Source organism: Orcinus orca, chromosome 17, assembly GCF_937001465.1.
Source record: "Orcinus orca chromosome 17, mOrcOrc1.1, whole genome shotgun sequence".
Classification (NCBI taxonomy): Eukaryota; Metazoa; Chordata; class Mammalia; order Artiodactyla; family Delphinidae; genus Orcinus; species Orcinus orca.
The window spans coordinates 82,108,542-82,132,307 of NC_064575.1; the positions used below are offsets into that span (position 1 = coordinate 82,108,542).

Here is a 23,766-nt window from a genome sequence, read left to right on the forward strand (position 1 = left end):
CTGTTGGGAAGCCGTTCCTTTCCAATATATTAAGGATTAATTGCTTGCTTTGAGGTTGTTATTAGCCAGGATAAATATTCCACTTACAATACAGAGGTCCCCAGACACACTGAAAATACGGAATGGAATGCGGCAGAATGGACTGATACCAAATAAGGTATTTTTTCACTTGCTACTTTTTAAGATTCTAGGTGAAACACTCTCCTTGTAATTTTCCATGGTTCTTGCCCCTCTCCTTTGTGTCTTCCTATGTGTTGAGTCCTTCTGGCTCTTCCGCTTCTACTCCACCCTTGTGTGCTGTGTGATACGTGTATAATGCTAATATTTAGATACAGAGATATATAAAATAAGTCTCTCTTTGTTTCAATCTCTGGATCTTTGGCTCTCCCACTCCCATGATTCTAGCTCCATCTTATACAATCATTACTTCTAAATCCCTGTCTCCCATATAAATCCTTCATCAGACGTCATACCTGCATGTGATGTCACATCCATCTACCAGCATCCCAGATAACAATAATAACAATATAAGCCACATTCTCATAGTGTCATCATGCCGTTGCTTTTAAATGAGGCTTTTAGAGATCCAGTAACTTGGTAGCAAATAAATGACTAAGCGTGAACTTGAATCCAGGTTCATCTGACACAAAGTCTTTGCATTGATCCACTCAACAAAACTACTTGTAACCCTGGATTATTGACTATCAGAACGAGTCTCTTTATCCACTTTGAGACCCTTGAGTATTTTCTATTCAATTATACTGTTATCATCTTGTAAGTCTCTCAGGCTATTGAGAGACCAAGTTTAGATCTTAATAGACAAGCTATCTCCCACTCCAGACTAAGCAGTATCCCTTTTGTGGGCTCATGCACAGCAAAAACACTAATCCTAGCCATCTGCTTCTTAAACCGAAGAGTTTGTTATTTTTTAAAACAAAGTGCTAATCACTATGACAGGACATCCACACACTCATGGAAATGGAGCCCCAGTTTGCCATTGTGGCACAAGTGTTAGTTGTCCAACATGTGTCGTCTAAAATACAGCCAAGACAGTGAATTCAAAGGCTAATGTCCCAGTGGTAAGATTACGTACATATTTATGGCACCTGACCCCAGAAGATTTGATAGTATTTTGAGGTTTGTTTTGTGGTTTCTGCAGGACTTATGAGCTGTCATGCAAATGACACCTGCTCACTTACATGTCAGAATGGCCGAATAGGGTGTACAGATTCTCCATCCATACTAGCAAGGGTCGATTATTAGAGTCAGCTGTTGATAAGACTTCAGGCAATAAGGGATATCCAAACTCGTCCATTTCAACTACACTCGAACCTATGAGGTGAGATCTTAAATCTTAACTGTATCTTCCAAACAATTTATAAATATAGGAGGAATCCCTTTTCTTTCTCTTTTGTTGAGACATCTCAGCAATGGCTGGTTCCTTGTTAGAAAGGGTCATATTTACCAGCACTTAGTACAGAGTCTTCAAGACATACTGTCTAAAGCATCGAGTAAGGCATATGCCAAGATTTTGGAGGTGCTTGCAGGTAAGCAGTGAGCGTCTGAAGTAGGCCTTAATCACTAAGAAAGTTATCTTTCTGTTACACCTGCATTTAACCTTGGACATGTTCTCCTTTGTACTAATCTCATTTTGCTGTTGGGTGTTTATGTGTCTAATTTATGAGACTGTCTTATTGGGAAGGAAGAATTCGTATTATTCAACTTTGCAATCCCATAATAGGATAGAATGTTTCTGTAACTGCTAATATATTTACTCAAAAATTAAAGGCTTAAAACAATGCCAATATGTATTTTACTCAGAGGTCTGCAAGTCAGGTAAGGCTTGGGGAGAACAGACCATCTGCATATTTCAGCACCATCGAAGGTGACTCACATTCTGGAGTCCTGTGAAGGCTCGCTCACTCACTCACATGTCTGCCAGGTGATGCTATTAGTTGAGACCTGAGATGGGACTGCATCTACTCTTGGCCTCTCCATGTGGTTTGGGCTTCCTCACGATATGGTGTCTGAGTTTTAAGGGCTGTTGCCCTGAGAGAGAATGGGTCAGGCACAAGCTATATTAACTTTTATGACCTAATCTCAGAAGTGACACAGAGTCACTCCCATCACATAATATTCACGAGAACCTAGATGGAATGTTGTTCCATGCCCAAATTCGAGGGGAGGCGATACAGACCTCATCATTTAATGGAGGAGTGCCAGCATCACTTTGTTGGAAGAACATTTGGGATGAAATCTATTGTCTAGATCATCTTTGGATATTGCAGTCTGCTACACACAGTATCTGGTATATAGGAATGTTTTCTAAATGTCTGTTAGAAAGAATGAAAGAAGGAAGAAAAGGAGGGATGTAGAAAGAATAATCTACAGTTTATATCTGGCATTCACCTCCCACTCTCTTAATTTCCATACCAAATAACTAAGTCCTGTACATCCTTATAACTCCTAAATATTTACCACACCTATGCCCCAAACATGGACATCATCTTGATTATTAAATCTTTTCTGCACTATCCCAGCAGTACTGTCTTGTATTCCTTGCCTCCAGCTTTCACCCCTGCTTTCCTCCTAAGCGTAATCTATAATACCACTAGAAGATTTTTCTAAAATATAAAGTTGCTTATGGCAAATATTTAAATTTTCTTCAGTCTTGCACTGCTGTTCATGCAATAAACCCAAACATATATGGACTGTGATAAACTGATTTATGCTGAGTTTACTGCACCCTTTCCTTCCCTTGTAGGATGTTTTTGACATTGCAGTTATGCCACATTTACTTCAGTTAAATTCAGGGATCTGGTGAAAGGGGGTTAGCACTGCTTACGTCCATCCTTTCCTGTAGTTGAAAGACCATCCTTAGAACATGACCTTGTACCCAAGCACCTCCATATTGCTTTGCTTTCCCTTTCTTCTTTTTCTTTCAATCTCACCAGTTCCTTCAGATGAAGGCACTAATTACCTGAAAAAGCCTATTGCCATGGCTCTGTCTCTAGGAAACAGGACATCAGTACAGAAGGCAGGTGCATCCCAAGAATGGAGCGAAGGGTTCTGCTGTGAAGAGTCACTTACTGGCCTCTCCACATGGCAAATCTAGTCATTGAAACAGGGTTCAGATGTGCTTCTTTGACTTTTTCTTCACATAAGATCACACCTTCCAGCATTTAGACAAGGCTTGGCCCGCTTGCCCAGCCTTGGCTGGGGGAAGGCAGTGCCTGCTGACGAAACATGCATCGGCTCTGCGGGGGGCCGCTGCCTGCACACTCGGAGCAGTTTCTGTGTAGCTGCGTCTTCTCCCCATGCTGTGTGCTTCTTCATTCTGCTGTTGCCAGAAGTAACAAAAGCATTTATGAGATTGAAAATATCCAAGAAATTGTGTTTTGAGGAAAAGCTCTCTTCTCTTTCTCTCCTTTCGTATCAGAGTGCCCTGAGAGAAGAACAAAACCAACGCTCAATATGAGTTTGCAGAATCACTTTCCTGGAAATATTTGTTTTCAACATAATGTTTCCTATGAGTATTTGGCCTAAAGCCAAATCCTGTTGATAAATAAAAGTGCTTAGACACTGTGTGTTTTTTAGAAACACTCAGTATGAATTCAGAGGGCCTTCACACTCATCTCAGAGTCCTTGAAGATCAGAGGTGGAAGATACCTGAGTTTATTTATATGATGCCACAGCCCATTCTAAAAACTGAAGTAGGGACGCCCCATATAGGACAGTATGGGCGTGCAATGATCTCAGACCTGAAATCCAGACTTTTTTCAGTCCTCTGGTACTGCGTTTGTCATGCATTCATTTGTTCATTCATTTATCCATTCAGCGTTCACTGACTGCCTGCTCTTTGCTGAGCGTTTTGAGATGACGTGATAGCTGTCGCCTACTGATTTGCTTGCCACGAGCCACGCTTATTTCTAAGTGTGTAAAGTTCACTCAGTCTCTACAACAGCCTTATAAGCTCAGTGCAAATATCTGCCTCCCTTTTGCAGATCAAGGAAATGGAGTTCAGATAGCTTCAGTAACTTGCCGAAGACCACATGGTGGGTGAATTGTGTATCTAGAAGCAGCCCCAGCTGTGTGACTCCATGGCTAAAACACAGGACATGACTGCCCTGTCAAAATTGCTCACGTTTTGGTAGAGAAAACATACAAACAATACAATAAGAAGTCATATGAGGGCAGGAATATCATGGAGAATGACAAATACAGTTTATTTTTCCTCATTTTAAGAGTGAGCGATTTAAAAGTTAAAAGAGTGAGCCAATGTAGCTTCTTTCAACCTACCAATTTAATGTTGGAAATTTCGTGCACAGACCTTCTTCTCATTTATTCTGAGGCATGGTCTAGTTATGTTTTCCCTGTGTATATACATTTCTGCAATCATTTTAGTACCTTTTTTTATAACTAAAATATATGTTATAAATGTTCAAAAAACCTTATCCAAACCAATTTTCTCTCAGGAAACATAAGTATGTACTAAGTTAGACATAGAGAGCGTTACAGTGGTGAGACGTTACTTGTCGTAGATTGTGCAGAGACCTAGTATACGCTTAGCAGCTCTGCACTGAGCAGTGACTGCATTAGGCTCTTCATCTATGTTCTCTGCTTTGGCATGACATTATGAGACAGGTGATTTGACCTCCTTTTAACTAAAAGAGATCAGAGATTCAGAAATATTGTTCAATGAGCCTAATGGACGTAGACACTCCAGAATTTTAATCCAGTTTCCTGGCCCCTAATCCAGCTTTTTTTCCAGCTATGCCATGCTGCCTCATTTAAAAAAAAAAAAAGTCTGAGACATTTGTTATCTGTTCAAATTGTGTTGCCTCCCATGCCTTTATCCACCTACTTCAGAGTAGCCTCATACAGAGTAAATAATGAAATCCGCCTTAGGATCCCAACACATTTAAAAGAGATAAGTCCTCGTATAATCAGATCAAGGCATATGTATGCAAAGTTCACATTTTTAAATCATATTTGGTTTTTAAAAGTCATAGTGAAAAGATAATTTAATTGGCTTATGTTCTCTGAGCTGTCAGAATGCTTTAAGTATCTTCATCTTCCTGAATAGCACAGATCTGTGGTAGAGAACTGACTTTATTGCAGTCCTAAAACTCATCAAGCACTCCGCTTGACGCCAACTTGAAGTGTGTCATCACATGTTTAAAATGTATGGATTTTTATCCTAATTTTAGAGATGGGAGAGCTGAGACACACAAGAAAACAAGGTCACATCCCAGGGCCACATGATTATGAAGTACAGATCCATCTGACCCCAAGATTTTTTTGTTTTGAAGTATAGTTGATTTACAATATTGTGTTAGTTTCGGGTATACAGCAAAGTGATTCTGTTCTGAATGTATATTTTTTTCTGATGCTTTTCCAGTATAGGTTACATATTGAATATAGTTCCCTGTGCTATACAGTAAATCCTTCTTGCTTATCTATTTTATATACAGTGGTATGTATCTGTTAATCCCATACTCCTGATTTATCCCTCCACCCATCAGACCCCACAGTTGTGGATGCTACTAATAGTTGTGTGATTCTCTTCTAAAAAAAAATCCTAAATTCTCATGTGTTTGCATTTGTGTGCACACGTATGTGTGTATGATGGGGGGGTGGCTGGGTGTTTAAGCTATTGAACGGTTTTAGGGGACACACAAGGATAAAGGGTGAACAACAGTCCCTCTATGAAGTGTTTGCTATTTTTTAAACTTTTATTTATTTGCTTAAAACTTTTACCGTGGCAAATGTAGAGAGCATGTAAATAGCTGTGGCTACAATGCGAACTATATTCTATAGTCACAGCCGTAAGCTTCAGAAAACTTGATAAGGGCAGCTGAGAAGGTGTGAGCATTCCACTAATGTTAGCTGATATTTCTACTTTGGCTTTTGACAGACACCCGCTAGATTCAGTGTACAAATTTGTTATTTAGTGAACATTCACTCATTTTTAGCATCCCGTAAAGTGAGGGCACCCTTCTTTCCATCACACCAAGTCTTCAGTAGAGTTCTAACGCTGCTCTTCTACTTGTTTTCCAGGCCCAGGAAAGAAAAACAAAAGTTTAAGGAACTGGAGAGGAACCCCAGCACTTGCCTAGCATCAAAGCCATGGCCAACACAGCAGCGAAGAAAAGTCCGTGCTTGTACCCATCTATTCACCCTGGCTGATGACAGCATTGGAGCTGGGAAGGAGGTAAGAGGAAACATGTGGGTAGCTGGAAGGGGAGCCTGAGACTCGAGAGAAGAGTGATGTCTCATCAGGGTACACAGTCAGGGCCTGACAGGTCTGTGCAGTGAAAAAGTGTTTACCGAGCATTTGCGCCAGGTAGCCAGCTCGTGGTGCGTTTGCTGCACGTGCATTTTGACTATTTGAGGGATGTCCGTTTTCCCACCACACTTCAGACTCCTTGAGGGTAGAGGTCAGTTTCTTTTTTTTGCTCATATTATATCATCAGTGACTATCACATAGCCTGGTGCATAATAAGTGCCCAGTATGTTTGCAATAACTAAATGCATGAATGGATGAATAGATGGATGGATGGACAGATAAATGGATGCATGGACTACAGGTTGCTTTCCCTGATGAAGGAGTCTGGGTAGTCACTTGCTACAGTTTTTGTGGACAGGATTTTCTACTTATGGTGACTTTGACTTTGAGGTAGGGATGGTCTCTGTGCCTCAGTTTACTTATCTGTCAGTGTTGAGTAATAAAATATCTTATGTCCTTTTTATAATTCATTTTGTCAAATGCTAAAATACCTCTGCATTTAATATTACATCGGGAGGCATATGGTAGAGATGATGTTCCTCAAGTGACCTCTATGATATAGATGACAATACAAATATAAATGAAGATATTGCCACTGAGCGCAAGGCACTTACAGTCTAGTTGGTGGGTAGAGAAACAGGAGTTCAAGTAAATAATGATGTAAAACAAACAAATTAAGATGTATTCAGGGCTGTATGGTTTGGAGGTGAGATTTGGACATGCTGACATGTAATTTTAATTGATGCTGTATCTCTGCTCCCTTTCTCTGGGGTGAAGCCACTGTGACTGGCTTTCTTGGTTATATAAACATATGAGGTATTTCATATAAACTGTGGTTCTTAGATAGTAAAATTGGAGGTCAGACTTCTCCCCCCATCTTGAAAGAGAAATTCGTACTCCCACTAATTTTCATTTTCTTTGGATACCAAGTCTTCTCACTCTGATCCAGTGGGACTGGCTGCATCCCTTTGTTTCCATGGCTTCTAGGAGAAGCATGGGAAAGAAAATGAATCTTGGCCATGGATGTTCAGAGTTATAAAGCTCTGATTGAAAAACATAGGCTGAGAAAGACCAATGAAAAGCAGAGTGTCAGGAGAGGCAGCATGCCCAGGAGAGAGAAGAGCACTGGAAGTGCGTTAGAGTCTAGGCACAGAGGGCCACGGTTGGAGGGCCTGAAGGGAGAGGAAATCATGAGCAGGGAGTGTGGCCGGACATTAACCTACCTAAGCCTAACCCCAGTCCATCTCGTTTAATCCTCTGCATGCCGTGGGCTCTATCCCAAAGGACCCTGGGGTGACTTATTTAACATGTTTGGTAAATTGGTAAAATTCTTAATATATGCAACCCTGCTCTACTACAGCACCTACACCTTGGCCCTTCTCCCACACATCTGCATGAGAGAATGGGAGGAAAACAAGAGACACCTGCCTACCGAAGAGGAGATAGGTGTAGGTGGACCCAGGAGGACAGAGCAGACCGTGGTTATGTCACTGAAAGGATTAATTGACTTGCAGGGCATTGGCAGGGGAGCAGGCAGAGGGGAAGTTGGTGGGTTGGACATAGTACAACTATACATGCAGTGTTCCAGTAGAAGTGGCAGCGAGCTGGGTCAGCGGGAGGAGGTTGAACAAGCAGGAAATTGGGAGCAACCGCAGTAGAGCTGCAGCCAGCTGTAATGTTCAAGTTGTATACGAAACAATTTCTCCCATGAACTCAGGGTCTCTGGGTAGGGAACGATTTTAAATTATTCTCATCAGCATCCACAAATTGGTGTTACTGAGGAGGCGTGAGGATTGCATGTCTAGTACTGTGCTGTGACAGGTGCTAAAGTGCACGAAGTGGGCACCAAGTGTCCTGCCAGCCCTTCGTGCTGCTCCCAGTAGGGGAGGAGATGACATTTGAGTTGGCCTTGAAGGACACTCGCAGGATGTATCCTCTGATTCTATAGCCTCTGCTCATCCCAGAGACCTCTGAACTCATCAGCCTCGTACAAAACGTTAATGATGGTTGGCTAGTTTGAGCAATAGCAGTTCTCTGCGCAAATCAAATTGACTCAAGTCTTCCTCATTTTGCTGGGGAGTGTTCAGGCACTGTGGAATAGTTCGGCTATCCATCTGCATCAAATGTTGCGTTACCAAAGAAAATCATTTCTTCAACTGGACACAGGAAGTTCAAGGCTGATTGCAGACAGGATCTATCTGTGAATACAGCTTCCCTTTGCTTGCCCTGGTGATTGAATAGTACATGAAACTCCACGATATGTGGAATCCAGGTTGCATCTTTCATGCTGAAACCTCAAAAAAAGAAAAATAATGATAATACTGCCTTTGTGTCATATCCCTTTCCATGAGTTTCCCCAGTAATTTGTTTTGGGAAATGGTCTTTTGTTGTGAAATTACCCATACCACCCCACACAGAAATCAGAAATTCATCCAATAGCAATGTCATTCAAATCACTTTCACTACTGTCCTTTGTAGTGTAACCTACGCAGGGTCACCTAGTCATTAAACATGCTCATTTTGGAGCCAGAGACTCTCAGGGTTCAAATTCCAGCTTCTCTGCTTATCAACTGAATGCTCCCTGGTAAATTACTTAACCCCTCTACACCTCAGTTTCCTCCCCAATAAAAAGGGGATCATGGTAGCATCCATCTCATATGATTGTTTTGAGGATTAATTGCAAAATATTTGTAAAGCTCAACAAATGTTAGCTGTAGCAGATTCATTTCTGAGCTACTAGATGCTCTGTAGAATTCCTGGTTGACACAACCTCAAATCTTTTATCTTCTCTGAAATATTCCCTTACCCTGACCTATTCCTAAATCAGTCATATTAGAAAATGGATCACACTAATACTTCACTATGCCAAAGAATATGTGTATTAAAGCTCTTAAAACCACAATAATTAAGATGATTCTAATAACGACATTACAACAAAAATGGGCTGGAAATTCTGTATAAAACAGTCACATCTAACTTTCTTGGGTGATTATATGCTCTGTGCTAATCGCTTTACCTACATCATATGTAGTCCTTCCCCAAATTCTATACAATGGGAGTTAATGATTATTCACATTTTATGAAAATAAAAAGTAAGGATCATAGATAGCAGTTAGGTAACTGACTGCACATCTCACCCCCGGTAAGTGCCAGGACCTGAATGTGAATTAGCTTGGTGGACTCTGGTACCTCTGATCTTAATCTAATTACTCCAGACCCTCATCTGTCACCCTGTCCTGCACTCATTAATTTGAAATGCTGTGTCTCCCTGTAGATTGTGCATAGAAGCTGCATCGTTTCTCATTTCTCCGGTACCCTTGTGCAAAACCCAGCTCTTTTTAACATTGTTACAATGTTGACAGTGTCCTTTACAACTACTTATGGCTAACATTCCTCGACTTGCTCCCAGTTGCCTAGTTGTTGAATGACTAAATGTCATTTGGCGTTTCATTCTACTCTTTGTCTTCATCCTAACCCTTCCCTTTAACTCAAATCTGGTCATATCAAGGCTCTGCTGAAAACTCAATGGCTCCTCATTTTTCTTGAGGTACAGGCCAAATTCTTACCTTAGCTTGCAAGCGGTGCAAGATCCAGCCCTGCTGAGCCTTCATAGCATGTGACGTGATGTTCTCTATTCTTCACACTTCACCCACCTTGATATTTTTTTTCTTTCTGAAACGAGCCTTGATGTGTCAAATTATAAAGACACTAACGTAAGACTCGTCTGCCTGAGTTTTCCTTCCTTCCCTATTTACACAGGTTATCCAGTTATTCCTAAAGATCTAAAGGCAGTCGACATTTCCTAGCAGGAGACTTTCTGGAACTCCATGATTAGATCAACCACTGCTTTGTATATCTTCATGATGCCCTACGCCTCACCTTCATAACACCCGTCACAATTTGTCTGTCCCATCAGGCTTAAAGCACTCTGAGAGCAAGGACCAGATCTTTTAATATCTAATCACCATAATAGAACATGAAAATGATTCATTTTGACTAAAAATATTAATGTGCATAAAAGGCCTTCAGTTCACTATCATTAAAAATCAACTATATCTTCACTATAACAGAGAAGATGGGATTTCATGATTTCACACACACACACACACACACACAAACACACACACACACCTACTAGGGTATTTCCAAAATAATAGAGATTTTTCTAACTAATTTCTCTTTCTAAGCAGTTTTCAGTCAACCAAATACAAAATTGAAGTCAGGAGGATAATGGGACCACTTGGGGCATCAGTGTCCTGAGGTATCCTCGGGGGGTGTATCTTTTGTTCTTTACCGTCTCCTACTGTATGAGCCCACTGTGTCTACTGAACCTCATCACAGTTGTGCTTTTAACCGTTAGAAAGCAGCCCACCCCGCTCTGCTCTGACATGCTTGGCTTGTGTACTGCGTACCCGCACGCCCAGATCCCGTGCTTACCTGGGCTTTGCTCGTTCCATTCCCCGCCTCATTGTCCGCCCTTCCATCCTAGTTATCCCTTTAAGGGTGCTATTTAAAGAGCACAGATTTAGAGTCAGACAGTGCTCAGATGGGAATGTCACTGCTGGTTCTGGAAGGATGCTGAGGGATTGGAGATGAGAACTGGTTATAACAGGCACTGAGTAAATATTACTCCTCCACCGTACTCCACTATTCAGGAACTAGATAAGACCAGCTTCTCCAGGAGACATCTTTGATTGCACCCATCCAGATGGACTCTCCACTTCCGTATTCCACCACTACTGGCTGTCTACCCTGTGCAATCTTAGTCTCATTCCCTAGGATGGTTCTACAACTATTTCACATGTATATGTCTGGTCCTTCACATAGATTGCTCATACCCAAGGGCAGAAAACTTGTCTCATGCTAACTTCTTTATTCTCATCCACAGAGCCTATTAATATGTTAAGTGAATATTATAGCAGCTTAACTTGTACAGAATGAAACCTATATCATCCGGCATATACCAGCTGCCCAGTATTGTGTGAGGGTATTAAGTATACCATTTCATTAATCTCTGTGATGAAGATATTAGCTTCTGTGGAAAACTGACTTCAGCTTACTAACTAAGCACACAGTGGTTTTGGTAATAAACAACTTTGGCTTAAAGGAAGTATCCATATGGGGGAAAATATTCTGTTAATGTATTCATTTTAATCCTATCATGGCATGATTACATTAACACACCTAAATCATTTTATTACTGACTTACGCATGCAGGCGTAAACATATTTGACAAACTTTTTAATGATGGGAAAATATCAAGATATAATATTAATTGAAAATAGGAGGATAAAATATGTACTGTGATGTCAGTTCTGTATAACGTGAAATTATAAATTATATGCTACAAGGGAAGTCATTAAATATTAACAGAGACTGACTCTAAATGTGATTTTCAATTTTATTTTTAAATATTTTTACATTTATTAGCATTATTTTCAATCTATATAATAAATGCCTATTACTTTTATAATCAGAAGATTTCAGAATTTTTTATTATATAGAAGTGAGACCAAGATGTTATAAACTTATAAGTTCTTACTAAAATACAATAGTCTCTATGTAAATTAGAAATATATTCATTGATTACTTAACATTTTTTAATTAAAAGTTTTTACTGAGTGTCTATTATGTATTAGTGGTGCATAGTACAGTTTAATAGGTATGGAGAAAATGATAGTAAAAATTCACCATGTATCTGCCTTTAGACGAGTGGCTAAAAAAGACATGTGTAAGTCTGAAAATATATGAAAATTGAATCAATACAGGCTATTAGTCAGAGGTCTCCAGAGAAAGGGAACCAATAGCATATATCTATAAAGAGATCTATTATAGGGTACTGGCTCACATGATCATGGAGGCTGAGAAGATATACCATCTGCTCTTTGCAAGCTGGAGACCCAAGAAAGTCAGTGGAGTTTGTAGTCTTGAGAGCCAGAGAGATGATGGTATAGATTCCAGGTGTAGATTCTGAAAGTCTGAGAACCAGGACTGCTTTGGACAAATGAGGATGGATGTCAAGTCAAGTAGAGAAAGAGAGAGTCCTTCCCTCCACCTTTTTGTTCCATTCATACCCTCAGCAGATTGGGTGATGCCCCCCACACTGGAGAGGGCCATCTGTTCTACTCAGTGTCACCCATTCATATGCTTATCTCATGAAAACACCCTCATTTACACACCCAGACTTAATGTTTAACCAAATATCTGGGCATCCATAGCCCACTCAAATTGACTCATAAAATTAACTGTTGCATATAGTAAACACAAGTTGATAATGGGAGTCAGAAAATCTTTCCAAGAATACGATGAGTGAAATGAGATGTAAAGGATCATACATGTTATGTGAGTAAAGAAGAAGAGAAAGAGTGTGAGTATGTGTGTGTGCTGGTGTGGCGGGTGGTATACATGTTGGGGGTCTATGTATGTAATGTGTGTTGGTGTGTGCTTGTACTGGCACGTGTGTGGAGGAGGTTGGCAGGGATTCAGCTGTAACTGTAGTCATAGACAGGACAATTCAGGGAGGTAGATCCTGAGGGGAACTGAACTCAGAACTTTGGAAATCAGCTTGCCCCTAAGAGTTAAACCACACGTTTTTTCTCTCTGATCACAGCAGAGATAGTTAAGGTCACCGACACACACACATGCACACATGTGTATGCATATGCATACACATACATGCAATGATTCTGAGATGAGCAAGATTTGACTACTTCCCTTTTTTATTAATTTCTTAAAAATAAAGTAGAGGAGTCATGCAAATACCATCCATGGAGAAGGCTTCTCAGACTCAAGGATATGTCATTTGCTCTGTCAGATTTAACATTGCAACAAAATAACAGTGAAAACTATCATTGTTTTAGTATTATAAATGCACACTTATTGTACTTATTTCTTTATACATACATTATCTCATTTATTTTCACACAAACCTCTGGGGTATATGCTATGCTTATCCTGCTTCTAAGTAATGGAATGGAAGCTTGTCACCTTAGCCCTAGACACACGTTAGCCTCCCTTAATTCAGCTTGTCTTGCTCGCACTTCATTGGATATCTTGTTTCATTCTTTGTGCTTTATCATCCCAGCAAGGCTCTAGGAAATATGGTCATTGATCCCCCATACACATAATGTTCTACTGTTGCATGTCTGTTACCAGTCAGGATTCTACTGAGGGAAAAATTATACAATAGAAAGAGTAAAGGGCTTGACTTAAGAAGTCTTTGTTTCAAGGCCCTGTTCTATCGCCTACTGACTGTGAGCTCTTAAGCAAGTGACAAGGTTCTCTGAGCTTTGCTCCCATCAGACTCAAATGGGTTTGGAAAGTAACTTGCATATCAGTGGTAAAACACATTTGAGAATTATTATTAAACAAATATTCCCTCCTTCCACTCCCGTCTCCAGGACCCTCTGCATTAGCCTTCCAAGGCTGCCATAGGAAATACCACAAACTGGGTGACTTAAACAACATAAATTTATCTTCTCATGCATCTGGAGTCTAGAGAGCCAAGATCAAGGTTCTGGCAGGTTCTCTTCTTGTGAGATCACCCTCCTTGGCCTGCAGACACCTGCCTTCTCCCTATGTCCTCACGTGACTTTTTCCTCTGTAAGAGCACACTCCTGGGTTCTCTTCTGCTTTTTATAAGGACATCGATCTTATTGGATTAGGCCTCACCCTTAGGACTTCATTTAGCCTTAGTTACCTCCTTAACAGTCCTGTTTCCAAACACAGTCACACTAGGGAGAAGGGCTTCAACATACAGATTTGAAGGGAACACAGCTCAGCCCCTTCAAACCTACCTCCCAACTCAGGTCAGACATGGCACTCACAGTGGCCTCATGGCAGGCAGAACATACTTCCTTATCTCTCGATTTGGGGCTCGGCTATGTGAGCTGCTTTAAATGGCATATTAACAATGTGATGTAAGCAGAGACTTAAGAGTTACTCATACGTTAGACTTGTTCTTCTGAGGTTCTGCCATAGCACAAGAAGGACCTTCCCTGGGTATCTTTCTTGATCCAGCAGAATGAATAACCATAGGACAGAGAAACCTCACCTGGCCCACGGTCCTCAGCCAGGTGTAGGGTACCCTAATTGACCTGCAGAACTGTGAGTGTGGTGATACATGCTTTGTGCTGACGTTGACCATGCAGTTGACCATGCAGCACTGTTGTGGTGTCCTAACCGATACGGCATCCACTCCCTTACTCCCTCATTCATTAATTCAGCAACAACCTAAAATGCTGCCATATTCCACTTAGGCCAACAGTGTCAGGTTCAGAAAACTGGCCAAGTTCAGCCAGCTAGTAGATTATGGAAACATATTTGAGAGACTAACCCTTGCTAGAGAAATCGCCTCACTGGAGCAGCTGCTCTCAACTCACTGAAAAAGAAAGAGATGTACTGCTGCAGGATCTGTTAAAAATGACAATTTATTCATTGAAAAAACACTTATTAAGTACAAATAATTATTTGGGTAATGTGAAGAGCCTCTTATGGCAACCAGACATTCTAACCTTTAGATGCAATGACGTTACTATTCCTGAGGGTCTGTAAAGATCCTGAATTTATTCACTCATGATAAAAATGGGTAGGACAAACAGGGACCACTTTATATTGAGAATTCTGTGCCCCATGATTTTAAGTCAGTCTCAGTATAAAAAAAATGGGGTCAGACACTAAATAATGATCAAGGGATCAATCCAAGTAGAAGATAAAACGATTGTAAATATTTATGCACCCAACATAGGAGCACCTCAATACATAAGGCAAATGCTAACAGCCATAAAATGGGAAATCGACAGTAACACAGTCATAGTAGGGGACTTTAACACCCCACTTTCACCAATGGACAGACCAACCAAAATGAAAATAAATAAGGAAACACAAGCTTTAAATGATACATTAAACAAGATGGACTTAATTGATATTTATAGGACATTCCATCCAAAAACAACAGAATACACTTTTTTCTCAAGTGCTCATGGAACATTCTCCAGGATAGATCATAGATCATATCTTGGGTCACAAATCAAGCCTTGATAAATTTAAGAAAATTGAAATCATATCAAGTATCTTTTCTGACCACAATGCTGTGAGACTAGATATCAATTAAAGGAAAAAAATCTGTAAAAAATACAAACACATGGAGGCTAAACAATACACTACTAAATAACCAAGAGATCACTGAAGAAATTAAAGAGGAAATCAAAAAATACCTAGAAAAAAATGACAATGAAAACACAACGACACAAAACCTATGGGATGCTGCAAAAGCAGTTCTAAGAGGGAAGTTTATAGCAATACAATCCTACCTCAAGAAACAAGAAACATCTCAAATAAACAACCTAACCTTATACCTAAAGCAATTAGGGAAAGAAGAACAAAAATACCCCAAAGTTAGCAGAAAGAAAGAAATCATAAAGATCAGATCAGAAATAAAAGAAAAAGAAATGAAGGAAACAATAGCAAAGATCAATAAAAGTAAAAGATGGTTCTTTGGGAACATAAACAAAATTGATAAACCATTAGCCAGACTCATCAGAAAAAAAGGGAGAAGACTCAAATCAACAGAATTAGAAATGAAAAAAGAGAAATAGCAACTGACACTGCAGAAATACAAAGGATCATGAGAGATTACTACAAGCAACTATATGGCAATAAAGTGGACAACCTGGAAGAAATGGGCAAATTCTTAGAAAAGCACAACCTTCTGAGACTGAACCAGGAAGAAATAGAAAATATAAATAGACCAATCACAAGCACTCAAATTAAGACTGTGAATAAAAACCTTCCAACAAACAAAAGCCCAGGACCAGATGGCTTCACAGGCGAATTCTATCAAACATTTAGAGAAGAGCTAACACCTATCCTTCTCAAACTCTTCCAAAATATAGCAGTGGTAAGAACACTCCCAAACTCATTCTACGAGGCCACCATCACCCTGATACCAAAACCAGACAAAGATGTCACAAAGAAAGAAAACTACAGGCCAATATCACTGATGAACATAGATGCAAATATCCTCAACAAAATACTAGCAAACAGAATCCAACAGCCATTTAAAGGATCATACACCATGATCAAGTGGGGTTTATCCAAAGAATGCAAGGATTCTTCAATATACACAAATCAACCCATGTGATACTAGTTAATACTAGTATTGAAGGAAAAAAACCATATGATCATCTCAATAGATGCAGAAAAAGCTTTTAACAAAATCCAACACCCATTTATGATAAAAACCCTCCAGAAAGTAGGCATAGAGGGAACTTACCTCAACATAATAAGGGCCATATATGACAAACCCACAGCCAACATCGTTCTCAATGGTGAAAAACTGAAATCATTTCCTCTAAGATCAGGAGCAAGACAAGCTTTCCCACTCTTACCACTATTATTCAACATAGTTTTGGAAGTTTTAGCCACAGCAATCAGAAAAGAAAAAGAAATAAAAGGAATGCAAATTGAAAAGAAGAAGTAAAGCATCACTGTTTGCAGATGACATGATAGTATACATAGAGAATCCTAAAGATGCTACCAGAAAACTACTAGAGCTAATCAATGAATTTGGTAAAGTAGCAGGATAAAAATTAATGCACAGAAATCTCTTGCATTCCTATACACTAATGATGAAAAATCTGAAAGAGAAATTAAGGAAATACTCCCATTTACCATTGCAACAAAAGGGATAAAATACCTAGGAATAAACCTACCTAAAGAGACAAAAGACCTGTATGCAGAAGACTATGTGACACTGATGAAAGAAATTAAAGATGATGCAAACAGATGGAGAAATATACCATGTTCTTGGATTGGAAGAATCAACATTGTGAAAATGACTATACTACCCAAAGCAATCTACAGATTCAATGCAATCCCCATCAAACTACCAATGGCATTTTTCACAGAGCTAGAACAAAAAATTTCACAATTTGTATGGAAACACAAAAGACCCTAATAGCCAAAGCAATCTTGAGAAAGAAAAATGGAGCTGGAGGAATCAGGCTCCCAGACTTCAGCCTATATTACAAAGCCACAGTAATCAAGACAGTATGGTACTGGCACAGGAAAAGAAATATAGATCAATGGAACAGCATAGAAAGCCCAGAGATAAACCCACACACATATGGTCACCTTATTTTTGATAAAGGAGGTAAGAATACACAATGGAGAAAAGAGCCTCTTCAATAAGTGGTGCTGGGAAAACTGGACAGGTACATGTAAAAGAATGAAATTAGAACACTCCCTAACACCATACACAAAAATAAACTCAAAATGGATTAAAGACCTAAATGGAAGGCCAGACACTATAAAACTCTTAGAGGAAAACATAGGCAGAACACTCTGTGACATAAATCACAGCAAGATCCTTTTTGACCCACCTCGTAGAGAAATGGAAATAAAAATAAACAAATAGGACCTAATGAAACTTAAAAGCTTTTGCACAGCAAAGGAAACCATAAACAAGGCAAAGAGACAACCCTCAGAATGGGAGAAAATACTTGCAAACTAAGCAACTGACAAAGGATTAATCTCCAAAATATACAAGCAGCTCATGTAGCTCAATATCAAAAAAACAAACAACCCAATCCAAAAATGGGCAGAAGACCTAAATAGACATTTCTCCAAAGAAGATATACAGGTTGCCAACAAACACATGAAAGGATGCTCAACATCACTAATCATTAGAGAAATGCAAATCAAAACTACAATGAGGTATATCACCTCACGCCAGTCAGAATGGCCATCATCAAAAATCTACAAACAATAAATGCTGGAGAGAGTGTGGAGAAAAGTGAACCCACTTGCACTATTGGTGGGAATGTAGATTGATACGGCCACTATGGAAAACATTATGGAGATTCCTTAAAAAACTCAAAACAGAGCTACCATATGACCCAGCAATCCCACTACTGGGCATATACCCTGAGAAAACCATAATTCAAAAAGAGTCATGTACCACAATGCTCATTGCAGCTCTATTTACAATGGCCAGGACATGGAAGCAACCTAAGTGTCCACTGGCAGATGAATGGATAAAGAAGATGTGGCACATATATACAATGGAATATTACTCAGCCATAAAAAGAAACAAAATTGCGTTATTTGTAGTGAGGTGGATGGACCTAGAATCTGTCATACAGAGTGAAGTAAGTCAGAAAGAGAAAAACAAATACCATATGCTAACACATATATGTGGAATCTAAAAAAAAAAAAAAAGGTTCTGAAGAATCTAGGGGCAGGACAGGAATGAAGATGCAGACATAAAGAATGGACTTGAGGACACGGGGAGGGGGAAGTGTAAGCTGGGATGAAGTGAGAGAGTGGCATGGACATATATACACTACCAAATGTAAAATACATAGCTAGTGGGAAGCAGCTGCATAGCACAGGGAGATCAGCTCCGTGCTTTGTGACCACCTAGAGGGGTGGGACAGGGAGGGTGGGAGGGAGACGCAGGAGGGAGGGGATATGGGGATATATGTATATGTACAGCTGATTCACTTTGTTATAAAGCAGAAACTAACACACCATTTTAAAGCAATTATACTCCAATAATGATGTTAAATTAAAAAAAAGGGGTTAAGACTAAATGAGCTCTAAAGGCTCTTTAGCTCTAAAATTCTAAACTTCGATGGCTGTGGCAGGTCTCTGTTGCTGAGTTAATCACCCTAGATGGTATCCTTTAGGTATCTGTTATTCATCAACAGCTTGATAATCACAGGGAACGAAAGGGGGAAGAAAGGAATTAATTGAGTGTTTCCATTTATAAATAACTTTGTAATATGCTATGGTGAGGAGGTTAGGTGCATTCTGAAAGTAGGTGACCTCTGTTCTAAAAGCTCGCTAGTAATTGTGATTTTTAAAATGTCTGCCCTTGAGTTCAGACAATAGCTCTCTAGCTTCAAGGTGGGTGGGTGTCTGTGGTTGCCTCCCAGGGTCCCATTCTTCATTCTTCTGCTGCAGATCAGACATTCCTTAGGGGAGTCTCTCCCAGTTAGTTGCAGCTGCACAGCTGGATGGAGCTCACCTGCATCACCAGCTCTAGTGGCAAGACCACTGTTGTCAGCTATCTGGTGACCACAGTGACGACTCAACCTTAGGGTAAGGCAGACTCCATGGGAGACAGCAGGAAGAGAAGGAAAGAAATCATAATGCGTTTTTAAATGCGTTTTTTGGTCTGCTAAATTAATCTCAAACCAAGATCAACTCTAATTCTGGACTTTACAGTAAATAGGTCAATGAATTTAGGAACTAACGTCTACTGTTTAAGCCGGTTGGAGGGGGGCTATGTCTTACACCTGGATTCACTCTACCTAAAATAGAGTGTAACTTGGATACATAAAATTGGGAAACTGGGCTTCGTGGAGTCAAACGCAGAGTCCCATCCGGAGGTCACGTCCCACCGCTCCTGCCACCATCATCTTCCCCAATTCATATCTCCACGTCAGGACCTATGTGGGCAATTCGTTTTACCTCACCTGTCCTTCCTCTTCAATTTTTGGTTTGTCTCTGGAACAGATGAGGACCTGCAGCTCTAATTCCTGGGTGTTTGTGACTTCCACTTCATTTATCCCCATTCCCATCCTCCAGGTTACATTCCAAAAAACTGACATCTATTTTGCCATCCATTTTCTCTTCTTTCTACCCATTACTAGCGCACCAGGTTCATATTCAATTAACATAATAATATGTTAATAGTTAATTAGAACCCGAATTTCCTTAAAAGGAGAAATGCAAAGTTAATGAGTCTTGAATAAGTGTTTCAACAACTATTATGACTAGTAAGAGAGTCAGATTCTGAAAAGGGCTTCTGGCCATCCAATTTCCAACATTGTTTTCTTCTTTGCTTTCAGTCTTCTGAGACTGTTAAAGAGATTTCCAGGTTTAAGCCTTGCTTTGATTTATTTGTTTCCTGCCCATTAAAATATATAAATAAATAATAATAAAGAAGCATAACAACTTGCTTGTCTTATAAAGACATCCAATCCTTTCTAACTTAAGCAGGAACACTTCTATGCTTTTTGCATTAGTTGTCCTCTTTAAAATTGTTCTCATATTTATTATTCTTTGAATTAAAATGTCTATTTTTAAAAATCTCACATTTATTCCTCTGAATCTTATCACTGTCTGTTCCTGACTGCCTGATTTTCCATGGTGACTTCAACTAATTTATTTCCATCTCCTCACAGCAAATGAAACTTCCTTAACCTTTCTCTGAGACATTACAAAGGATATTACTCACGGTGCTTAATTCCTTCCCACCTTTCTGGCAATTATATGCTCAGTGAATTCTTGTCAAAGGCTACAGAGAATTCTCCAGGTGATACATAAACCCAAGTTCATGCAGAAGAAGTAGAGCCCCCTGTGGTTTGCCTTATTTTCAGAATTATATCTATTGCAATATTTATTTTATCGACTGTAGGAGACAAAACCACACTTGTGGTTTTACTCTCTTTTAAATCTTCTCCATTTTGATCTCTGTCCCTGACTACTAACAGTAGGGGGTATATGGGTACAGACTATTTTAGTCTTTCTTTGAAGGCCATAGAAATATGAACTCCATGTTTATTGAATTTCTATTATCAACTAAGCACCATATTGGTTATTTGGCAATTATCATTATTTATTAATAAAACTAATTGTGAATTATGTCTCCAGGTTAGACTCTGCTCTGAACTCTAGGTTTATATATCCTGCTGCCTGCTTGTCTCTCCATTTTGATGGCCAGTGGTATCTCAAAATTATCATGTCCAAATTAAACTCGATCTCTCAGTCCTGCTTTTACCACAGGTTTCCCTGTATTCATTTTTCCCAATGCATATTAACTCCATCTCCAAGTCTTGTTATATCTTTCATAGAAGTATGTCTAGAATCTCATGCATTCTCGCCACTGCCACCCCTTATCGAAGGCACCATGATATCTGTCCTCAACCAAAGCTTTGACCCCCAAACAGAATCCTATCTTTCCCCATGTCTGGAAATCACTGGGTAATGATGAGACTACTTGTTTCACAGGTTTTTAGAACCCCATCTTACCTAAAAGGAGACTGTTTGTGCATTCAACAAATATGTAGATGTTGAGGGTCTCCATCCTTGGTATTAACCACTTTATCAGGCAAGATTCCAGCAGGAAACAGGGTGCCCCCATGTAGTTCAAATGAAATTGTTCAGATGGAATCATTCTTAGTACCCTTTGTAGAAGAATGAATTCTGTCTTCCCAATCTGAGTAAACTAGACGTCCCTTTTATTAAAAATATTTTAGAGACTTCACCTGGAAGGTGCTTCATAAAGGAATGCCTACCCTCCTTAAGATTCTCCCCCGACACAGTCTATTTTTTCTTTCAGACCCATAATGAAAGTAAAATTTCAGTATGTCCAAGGAAACAGTCGCCAAGTGTACCCTGGTTGGAGGCAAAATATACATAAAGGAATTAAAAATCTTGTGAACTTTTATCCTCAGGAAATTGGGAAGCATGCAGAGGAATGGATCCTAATTATGAAATATCAAAAGGGACAAAATCTAAGATTATACAAGATAAAATGTTTATTTTTATGGGTCTGCTCAACAAAAATTTAGATTCTAACGTGTTAGCTTGAAGGGCAGGAAGTATTTGTAATAAACTGTCCGGTGGATTACTAGGAGCCTACATTAAGTGGTGGTCTCTAATCGAAAAGGCTGGCATGCTGTAGAGGAAGAACCCATCTGAAGTGAATATTGAAGTGAATGCTGGATGGGATCTAGTCTGTGATAAACTCAGTCACATCCTAAACATAGCCCTGGGAAGACCCACAGGAAATTCACTCCTCTCAGCTAGTTAAAAATTTTATTGTGGAGGAAAGCACCAGCATCTTGATAGGGGGAAATTCTACAATGGAATTGGGCTCTTTGATTTCAGTGAGACTAACAGGGTCTTTAAGTAACAGGGTACAGATGCTGGTGGCATTTGACCCTGACAGAAGGTCTTCACATTACTATAAAAGACTTCAAGGGTGGAGTAACTGTCAGTGTTTTGACCCTTAGGAATCTGTGTGGTGACTAATCGATCCTGTATCCAAAGGAATAGCGTAGATGCCCAGCCCACTAAGAGACTACCTGAGCCATATAAATTACATGACTGAGGAGCACAAACCTGATTTGAGAAACTAAAGTGAGAATTTATGGCCTGAAGTGTTATTCCCACAGTTAATTGTCACTGGGCCAAGGGCCCTTGAATTAAGAGGGTGTTAGATAACATTTGAAGATGTATGTTCATAGCAGTTGTATGTAATCCTGCCTTAAATGTGTATGGTGAGTCTTTCTCTGTGCTTTTCCCAAAAGTACCTAAAGCCATTTAACAAGGTTACTGTATAATGGAGAAAGGGGCACACCCAGATCTTCTGGGGTTCTGAGTTAGCACGAGTCAATCAGAACCGAAAGTGTCTGTATGTTAAGAGTGAGAGCTTATGACGGTCAGGCAATGAACGGAACGTGGCCTGAGTTAGTCACACAGTGGGTCAGAGTACCCAGGAACCCATTCTGTGGTTATATCCTTAGTTCCTCAATGTGCAGTTGGAATGGAAGTCCGTAACCACTAGCAGCATCTCTATCTTGATTCCTTAGCATGTTGTGTTAAAAGCCAAGATTGATACTGAAGAATGATGGTGGGTCATAGTAAACTTTACCAGGTGTTAGCACTAATTGCAGAATGTGTTCCAGATTTGGCCTCTTTATGCCAACAAGTCAAACAGCTCTGGGCTTCCCTGGTGGCACAGTGGTTAAGAATCCGCCTGCTAATGCAGGGGACACGGGTTCGAGCCCCGGTCCGGGAAGATCCCCCATGCCACGGAGCAACTAAGCCCGTGCACCACAACTACTGAGCCTGCGCTCTAGAGCCCATGAGCCACAACTACTGAGCCCGCGTGCCACAACTACTGAAGCCCGTGTGCCTAGATCCCATGCTCCGCAGCAAGAGAAGCCACCGCAATGAGAAGCCCGCGCACCGTGACGTAGAGTAGCCCCCACTCGCCACAGCTAGAGAAAAGCCTGCGTGCAGCAACGAAGACCCAATGCAGCCAAAAATAAATAAAATTGAAAAAAAAAAACGGCTCTGGCAATATATATGCAGCTACTAATTGATCAAATAATTGGTTTCTCAGTCCCAATTAATATATTCAATTGGGAGCAGTTTCAACTGGCAACGACAGCACTTGCCCTGCACTGTTATTTTAGAATTATGTCAATTTAATGTGCTCTTTTTAGCATAATATGCTAAATTTAACTCATATTAATTTCTCCTAGTACATCATACTGTTACATAACATAAATGACTTTTTTCGTTGGATAGGAGAACCTAGGAAAATCCTAGATGCTTTATTTAATATTTCAGTGATATTTATACATTATGCCAGAAATATTTCAGTGATATTTATACATTAATGAAGTTTCTAGGGGCCTAATGGTCTGGATCAGGTTTGGATATAGCCGCTAAAGTAT

At 39.9% G+C, this 23,766-nt stretch overlaps 1 long non-coding RNA gene across 1 annotated transcript; it reads left to right on the forward strand.

Moving 5' to 3' along the window:
- Positions 1-1,163: 1,163 nt before the first annotated feature.
- Positions 1,164-23,474, forward strand: LOC125961872 (uncharacterized). The gene is made up of 3 exons (XR_007472980.1): positions 1,164-1,339; positions 6,061-6,214; positions 22,990-23,474. It is a non-coding gene; the product is annotated as an uncharacterized LOC125961872 (long non-coding RNA).
- Positions 23,475-23,766: the final 292 nt, after the last annotated feature.